Source organism: Mytilus galloprovincialis, chromosome 2, assembly GCF_965363235.1.
Source record: "Mytilus galloprovincialis chromosome 2, xbMytGall1.hap1.1, whole genome shotgun sequence".
NCBI lineage: Eukaryota > Metazoa > Mollusca > Bivalvia > Mytilida > Mytilidae > Mytilus > Mytilus galloprovincialis.
The window spans coordinates 101,745,684-101,753,654 of NC_134839.1; the positions used below are offsets into that span (position 1 = coordinate 101,745,684).

At 31.7% G+C, this 7,971-nt stretch overlaps 1 long non-coding RNA gene across 1 annotated transcript; it reads left to right on the top strand.

The window, feature by feature from the left end:
* Positions 1-1,866: 1,866 nt before the first annotated feature.
* LOC143065159 (uncharacterized) lies at positions 1,867-5,822 on the top strand. Its single transcript, XR_012975408.1, has 4 exons — positions 1,867-2,327; positions 3,239-3,349; positions 3,721-3,834; positions 4,486-5,822. It is a non-coding gene; the product is annotated as an uncharacterized LOC143065159 (long non-coding RNA).
* The last annotated feature ends 2,149 nt before the right edge of the window (positions 5,823-7,971 follow it).

Here is a 7,971-nt window from a genome sequence, read left to right on the forward strand (position 1 = left end):
TGGTACCAGACCTACTAATTGGTTAAGTAACGTTAAGTAAGAACTTCAAATATGAAAGTCCTTTATTAAATGACCAATCAAAACCTCAAACATATCAAATGACCTATCAAAAGCTCAAACATATCAAATGACCAATCAAAAGCTCAAACATGTCAAACGAATGAAAACAACTGCCGTGACTTTTGGAAGACATTTCCTTGTGTAGCACATGTTGACTTACACATGGTTGTGTAACTAGCTTTACCTCTCACTTGTCTGCCAGTTGCTAAAAGTTTTGTTCATTTACAACAATTTGAGAACAAAACAAACATAATAGGTAAAATGTCAAAAATAATGGAAAGCTCACAACACAATAAAAAAAATACAAGAACATTATGTCATCAAAGAAATTAAAATGCATAAACAACGCACATAAGCAAACCTAAAAGACAAGAATACACAAAAGAAATGACACAGCAAAACCACACATTGGCGGGTTGTATAAGGACCAATTCACGCCAAAAGGATAATCAACAATGGGCTTAACAGTGAATGTTGATAAATAGTCTTTTACATTTAAGTTTTTGCGCTCAAAGAGAATCAAATCGGTAACAACAATCTCATTACCACTTCGCAGATTTAGGCCTCTTCAAATCCATACTATGTTTCGGATACCTACACAAAAAGCCGTCAAATATCGTATCACTTTTCGGCTTCTAGAAAATATTCTACTAATAGTCTAGTTGTACTTTTGACTAACTCAATTATCAATAAAGCAAAATAATGAAAATATTAAAATTTATCATTTTAATGTAAAGTTTTTCTTATTTGATAAGATGTTCATTCAAGTAAAAGCTTGCAGTTCTATTTGCTGCAACTCATTTGAAGCCTTTTTCTGTAATGGCAAAAGTGAATATTTAAAAAGTAAAATCACACAAAAATACTGAACTCAGAGGAAAATCAAATTGGAAAGTCCCTAATCACATTGCAAAATCAAATGACAAAACACATCAAAAATATAAACCAACTGAAACTTTGATGAGAATTTTAAAGATGAAGATGTTTTCTTTGACAACGTTTCTAAATGTTTGGCAATAGAGATTATAGACATAATGTAGGTCATCTTATGGGTATCAATGTCGTCCTTCGATTAGTAGACGTATTACTGAAACGTTATCAACTACGGTAAGTAAAGATCTGTCTACATTTCATTTAATTGATAAACACTTATCAGCACGTTATAACTTTTTTTACCCCTAAACATCAAGTATGTGGTGTATACTGCGCAATTTACTTACGGAAACTTACGGGAAATCTAAACGTATCACAACAATTGTTCTTTTCTAGATTGTGATATTTCAGCTTCAAACGGAAAAAATAAAAATATAATTTAAGAGACGACTTTTTAAAATATGTTCAATATTGTATTTTTTTACGGCGTTGTGCATATGCCCTTTGTTACCTTTCTTACTTTGTGTACATTTACCAGATTGTTCATTGTGCTCGCGTATACAGTGAAGATTTAGATTTCAAAGAATGTTGTGGGGTTCGTGTTGTTTATTCTTTAGTTTTCTATGTTGTGTCATGTGTGCTGTTTTTTGTTTGTCTTTTTCATTTTTAGCCATGGCGTTGTCAGTTTGTTTTAGATTTACCAGTTTGACTGTCCCTTTGGTATCTTTCGTCCCTCTTTTATCTATGTATAACTTTTCAATGATTAATTCTTGAGTGTTTCGGTACTTTTTTATTTTTGAATATTAACACACTAAATTAAACCAACTTTAACTATACATATCATACTTTAAATTAGATACAGATAATGAACATGCCAATTGTATAGTCATGAGCAATTATTAATGAGTCAGAATTTGTCACGACTGGTATATTACTTTTATTATGAACTATAAAGTTATCAATCAAGTACTTTCAATATGTTGTTTTTAAAATTGGAATTCCTGACACTTTTTAACTTAATATTTCACAATTGGAAAATGGTATCTGCCATACGATAAAATACAATCTAACCAGTGTGACCAGGTATCCGCTAACTGTAGTGTTAAACAAAGTGTTTTCATGTCAGACAATGGACAACGAAGAACTATCGTATGAAGAACCGATCTTAGAACAACAAGACAATGAATATTTGGAAATAGTTGAAAGTCCACGGAGAAATATTAATGGGATATCAAGCAGGATGTACTTTGGCTTTGATATGCCAAGTATTCAAAAGACATCTGACAGAAATCAGTATTTCGTGTTTTTTATCATAGGGTGTGTGACTTCGGCATGTATTATAGCTCCTCTGCTCGTTTTTTACAGTCCATCATCAAAACAAAGTGTTCAAAACGAAGGTAATATATTTATTACTTACTTCTTTATTATTTAGATTGCAATTTAGGACGGCAAATTCCAAATGTATTTAGGACATTTCAAAATTCTAAAAGAAATTGTGTGACAATTGTAATGTACCAGGTGCGCAATCCACAATTTAAGTCTCTCTAGTTATGCTCGGGTCCAAATTATTTTTCAAATTTAATAAATTTAAAAGCAGAAAAAGCTGGCACAAAACAAAAGGACCAAAAGTAACACCAAACCAGGACAACCTATCAGAGCTATGCACGAGGGTTGATTCAAAGTTCTGGCTACTGGGCTGGTGATCATTTAATTCGTATCATTATATATGAAATGTAGATATATCCTGCATACATATACTGCATGCTTTAAGAAATCTGCAAAGGATATACAAACTTGTTAATAGTTATCAAAGGTATTAGGATTATAATTTAGTACGCCAGACGCGCGTTTTGTCTACATAAGACTCATCAGTGACGCTCATATTAAAATATTTATAAAGTCAAACAAGTACAAAGTTGAAGAGCATGTTAACATGTGAATCGTTTTCAAATTTGAGACATCTAATGTCATTTTTCCTTTCACCTTACATGGATCACATACACAGTAGAGTTGCCGATTTCACCTTTGCCTACTAAATGTATAAGACATTTGAATAAAATACCAAAAAAACCTATTTAATTGTCGCTTTTGTATTTTGTGACTTTAATACGTTTAAATCTGAAAAAAATATGGTGAAATGTAATTTTTATCAGGTCTCGGGTTAACTGTTTGGGAGATGTATTCTGTACATTCCCAATAGTACCATTAAAGGAATTAATGCATGAAATCAACTTTTTTCATATAATTGTATGTTTGCATGAGTTTATAGATGGTATAATTTTTCTACAGTTTTATGTTTTTTATTCAGAGAAGTGTAAATACTCCCCTTGTCTGAACAATGGTCACTGTATAATGTTAAATGGTTCCCACATTTGTATTTGTCCTGAAGGTTTTCTCGGGACTTCCTGTCAAATTCAAGGTAAGGCAAGTATAAATATTAACGTGGATCAAATGCATGTTTTCGTGTGCACTCGACTTCCTTTAACTCCTGTTTAAGTGTTACTAGGTATGGCGGTATACAATCATGGTTATCAATGTAATTTGTGACCTATGGAAGAATTGATAATGAAAATAGGGAATGTGCCAAAGAGAAAACAACCCAACCAAAAAGGTGCATAGTGATACATGTAAGATGATTAAATTATGTAGATTTTTAAAAGTTTTATCCTTAGTGTTTGCTCTTAGATTGAAACTGATTTTGCTTTTTGATAACAAACTTTCCGTTTTGAATTTTCCTCGGAGTTTTTTTTTATTATTATTATTATCATTTTTACCATCTATTATATTTAGATGAATGTATTTCGTCAGTACCATGTCATCACGAAGGAACGTGTATAACTACAGACAATTCTTCATATTGTATATGTGCAGATGGATATCTCGGAAAGAATTGTGAATATAGAGGTATTTCATGAATCAATAGTATGTCACACAGTGTTCTCTTCTTTAAACGCTCTCCATCATTTTCGAGCTAACTGCAGCCCACCACTGTTCTGGGGTAGAACTATCATAATCGGTTGTAGGTAAAAACTACCAAACGTGAGACGAAAGATACCAAAGGAATATTCAAACTGATATGTCGAAATCAAACTGATATGTCGAAATCAAACTGATATAGCCATGTCAAATAACGAAAAAAAAACGACCAAAACATAAAACAGTACACAAAACACAACATAGAAAAGTAGACTAAGCCATAAACAACTTGTCAAAACTGTTCAAGGGTGCAAAATTGTTTTCTGTCAGCAACTTTTTCATCAAGTAACACTTACCCTATGCGAGGTATCGAATTGGCGTCCCGTTCCGACTGCGTTTTACATACATCGCTTACAGCAAATCATGTTTTCCTTCCAATGGCCTAGTTATTGATGAACAGTTTGACGACAATGTTACGCAACATTACCTGACATAAGCTTTAATAGGCAGAAATCGAGTGCAGGTTTAAAATTTAAAGAAAATATTTATGCACGATGGTTCATCAAGATTCTGTTAAGATACTATTCCCAAACTCATGTTTGAACTATTGCGTCTTTCACGAGTCAAATTATATTTTAGGTCCTTCAGGTTACCAGTTCTTCGTAGTGTTTAATCCGAGACAGAGGGAAGTTACCCTTTACCTGTCATCCCGGAAGCATGGACATTGTGATATCATTTACCCTTCTTTTAAACGAACCAAAACACTGACACTGGAAGGAGAATATCAAACATTTGTTCTCTCCAATGAACATGACTTTGCTAACAATTCCGAAAACAGTGATGTCCATGTTCGTATTTTCTGTGACGTTCTTATAACTTTATTTCATTTCGTCAGAGATATTTATGGCTCCATTTGGGAGTCATACATTGTGATACCCTCTGCATTGTTATCTACGCAGTATGTTGTACCACAGTATAAAACTCAGCAGAAGTTTAATGCGCTTGGAATATTAGCAATCGAAGAGGATACACAAATCAATGTTAGTTTTACATCGGCACGGTGGATCCTGAGTAACATAACATTTCGTCAAAGCATTTACCATAAGAGCCAGTTATTGTCATTTACAACAGATCCATACGTATACAATTATATAAGCTGCGAGGAGTGTTATCTTACTGGAACATATATTACATCATCTCATCCAGTTGCTGTGATGTTTAAATCTTCCATTCCTGAGGTAGTTCCGGTACTACCTTATAAAGCATTTAGTCGTCAATTCATAGTACCAAAACTTCAAGCAGAAATAATGACTATGGGTCTAAGAATATATGCACATACAAGAACTAGACTGGAATTAAAGGATGATAATGATGTAGTTTCTACTTCAGTTATAAATGCAAACAACTACCAGAACACAAATCATAAGAATACTACGGCAATAACGGCAGACAAAAATATATTGTTGTCCCTTAAGATTTACAGTCCTCATACAGGAACTATTGATGTTACTGTTCCTAGTGATACTCAATATTTACCTGAATATCAATTTATTATTCCAGAAGGCACAATGAAAAACATTGCAACGTTTATCGTCAAGTTAGATTTTTTACAAGGTATTCGGCTAAATAATAATATTATCAAATATGACAAATTTAACCAGAAAATGACAATCAAATTAAACACCTATGTATACCAGATTTTCTCGGTCAATGTTACAACCGGATGGCACACAGTTAATCATATTGAACATGTACCGTTTGGAATTTTAATTCAAGGTATTTCAAATTCTCAAAACAAACAATTTTCAAGTCCTTATGCTTATTTTCCTGGTATGAACTACAGCATGTACAGTGTTGTTTAAAATTGATACGTATACTCGTAGTATCTAAATATTTTATTATATATTTATCATGTTTAAACCAAATGTTTTAATTTTATTGTGACACATAAATGAAATGTCGGATATATTACACAAGATATGCCTCATTCATCGTCTAAACAAGACACTAACACTATTCAATTCTTTATTACTTTGAACAATACAGTTCATCAGTATAATATGCATAAATATACAATTTACAAGTTGTATAAAAAAAAAACACATAAACAATAAACATCAGAAATACCAGTCACATATTATACAGTTTTTGAGTTTCATGATATACATAATAACATATGTTATTCCTGCACTTAAATGCATAGAGTAAGCACTTTCCTAAATTACAGAGTTCCATATTGTTTTCAACAGAAAGTATTTGTACTAGTTTATAAGTTGACGGTTAAGTCCAATATATATCTTGATAAACTTCTTACGTTTATCACTATAATTTGTACATTGTAAAATAAAATGAAATTCATCCTCTACTATATTTATATCACACATAATGCACATTCTACTATTTTTACTTATTCCATAAAAACGACAATGCATAGATTGTATGAGGACAGGCGAATATTCGTTATCCATTTACGAGCTATTTAAGGGATACATTTTGTAAATAAAATTGTAATTCTACATTTGAAAAATACATACTTATATATTCTACACTTTGGTGATGTTTCGAGCGTAAATTGTAACTCTTGTTTAGCTTGATCATATATCTATTGTTTGGTTAATTGTAAAAACGAACTACCCAAACCTAGCACCCATTGGTTGTCCCAATAATTATTCATACCAAGATCATATAAAATTGTTTTGATACAAGTTCCCTGATTTTGCATTTATTACTATTTGCTACTAATTCTTTGTAGCATGACTTAATAATACAATTTTCAAAACTGTGAATTTTAGTCCATAATTTGAGCATCCTAACATTTTGCTCATATAACAATGGGAATCTTCCAAATCCATAATATACCATTACATTAAAAGTCGACCTCTTGACACCTAGTAATGTTTTACAATAGTCCAAATGAACTTTTCTATACATTTGGTGCTCTATGAACACCCCAAACCTCAAAACCATACATTAAAATACTACATACATAAGTGTCAAATAAACTCATAGAAGTAACAGTATTCAGGTATAAGGGTGATGCCTTTTCCTCATACTAAACATAGCTTTCCTTTCTTGTTAAGCACAGTGTTTTTAAGTAATATAACATTTACAATTTAAATGAAATAACACATCCAGAAAACAAAAATGATCTACAATTTCTAATGGTTTACCATTATAAATCCATGTCTCAGGACTGAGTAGGTCTATTTTTCTAACCTTTACGAAACACTACTATCTTTGTTTGGTTTTTTTGTGGTTTTTTTTTGTGTTTTTTTTTGTGTTTTTTTTTTGTGTTAACTAAAAGACCCCATTTTTCAAGAAAACCAGATAAAGTATTTAACTTATTTTGTACGCCTTGGATTGATTCTGACAGCAAAATCATATCATCAGCATACATTATTAAAAAAGTGTAATGTCTTAAAATTCAAGTCCACTGTTACCATTAATGATGAATCCATTATCAAGGTCATTAACATAAAATGAAAAATAATATAGGTGAAAGAACTTCTCCTTGCATTAAGCCAAGATTATTTGAATACAAGATCTTACATTACTACATGTATACATTGATTTTAAAATATTAAAGTAATTTTCCTCTTATTCCTAATTTAGAAACCTTAATGTACACCAAACATAGACGATCGACTGTATCAAACGATTTTAAATAGTCAACAAAGCAACAATATAATCTATTACCTTTACAAAAAGAAATTTGTATGACAGAATATAAACAAATCACAGCATCTACTGTACTGTAACCATTACGGAAACCAAATTGTGCATCAGATAGAATATCGTTCATTGATGCCCATTTCAATAATCTACTATTCAATATAGTAGTGAATAGTTTACCTAGATTGCTGACAAGACTTATACAACGGTAATTTGCTGGGTCGTTCGCATCCCCGGATTTAAATACTGGTATTAGAATAGCATCAGACTAAGTGGACGGAAAATATCCAGAGCTCAAAACGGCATTGAAAATAGTACATATGTAAGGCAGCACAATGTCCTTAAACTCAATGAAAAAATCGTTAAACAAACCATCTAGACTATGACTTTTCTCGCGTTTTACGTCGTTATAAGCTTTAATAAGCTTACCAATGGTTATATCCATATCTAGTT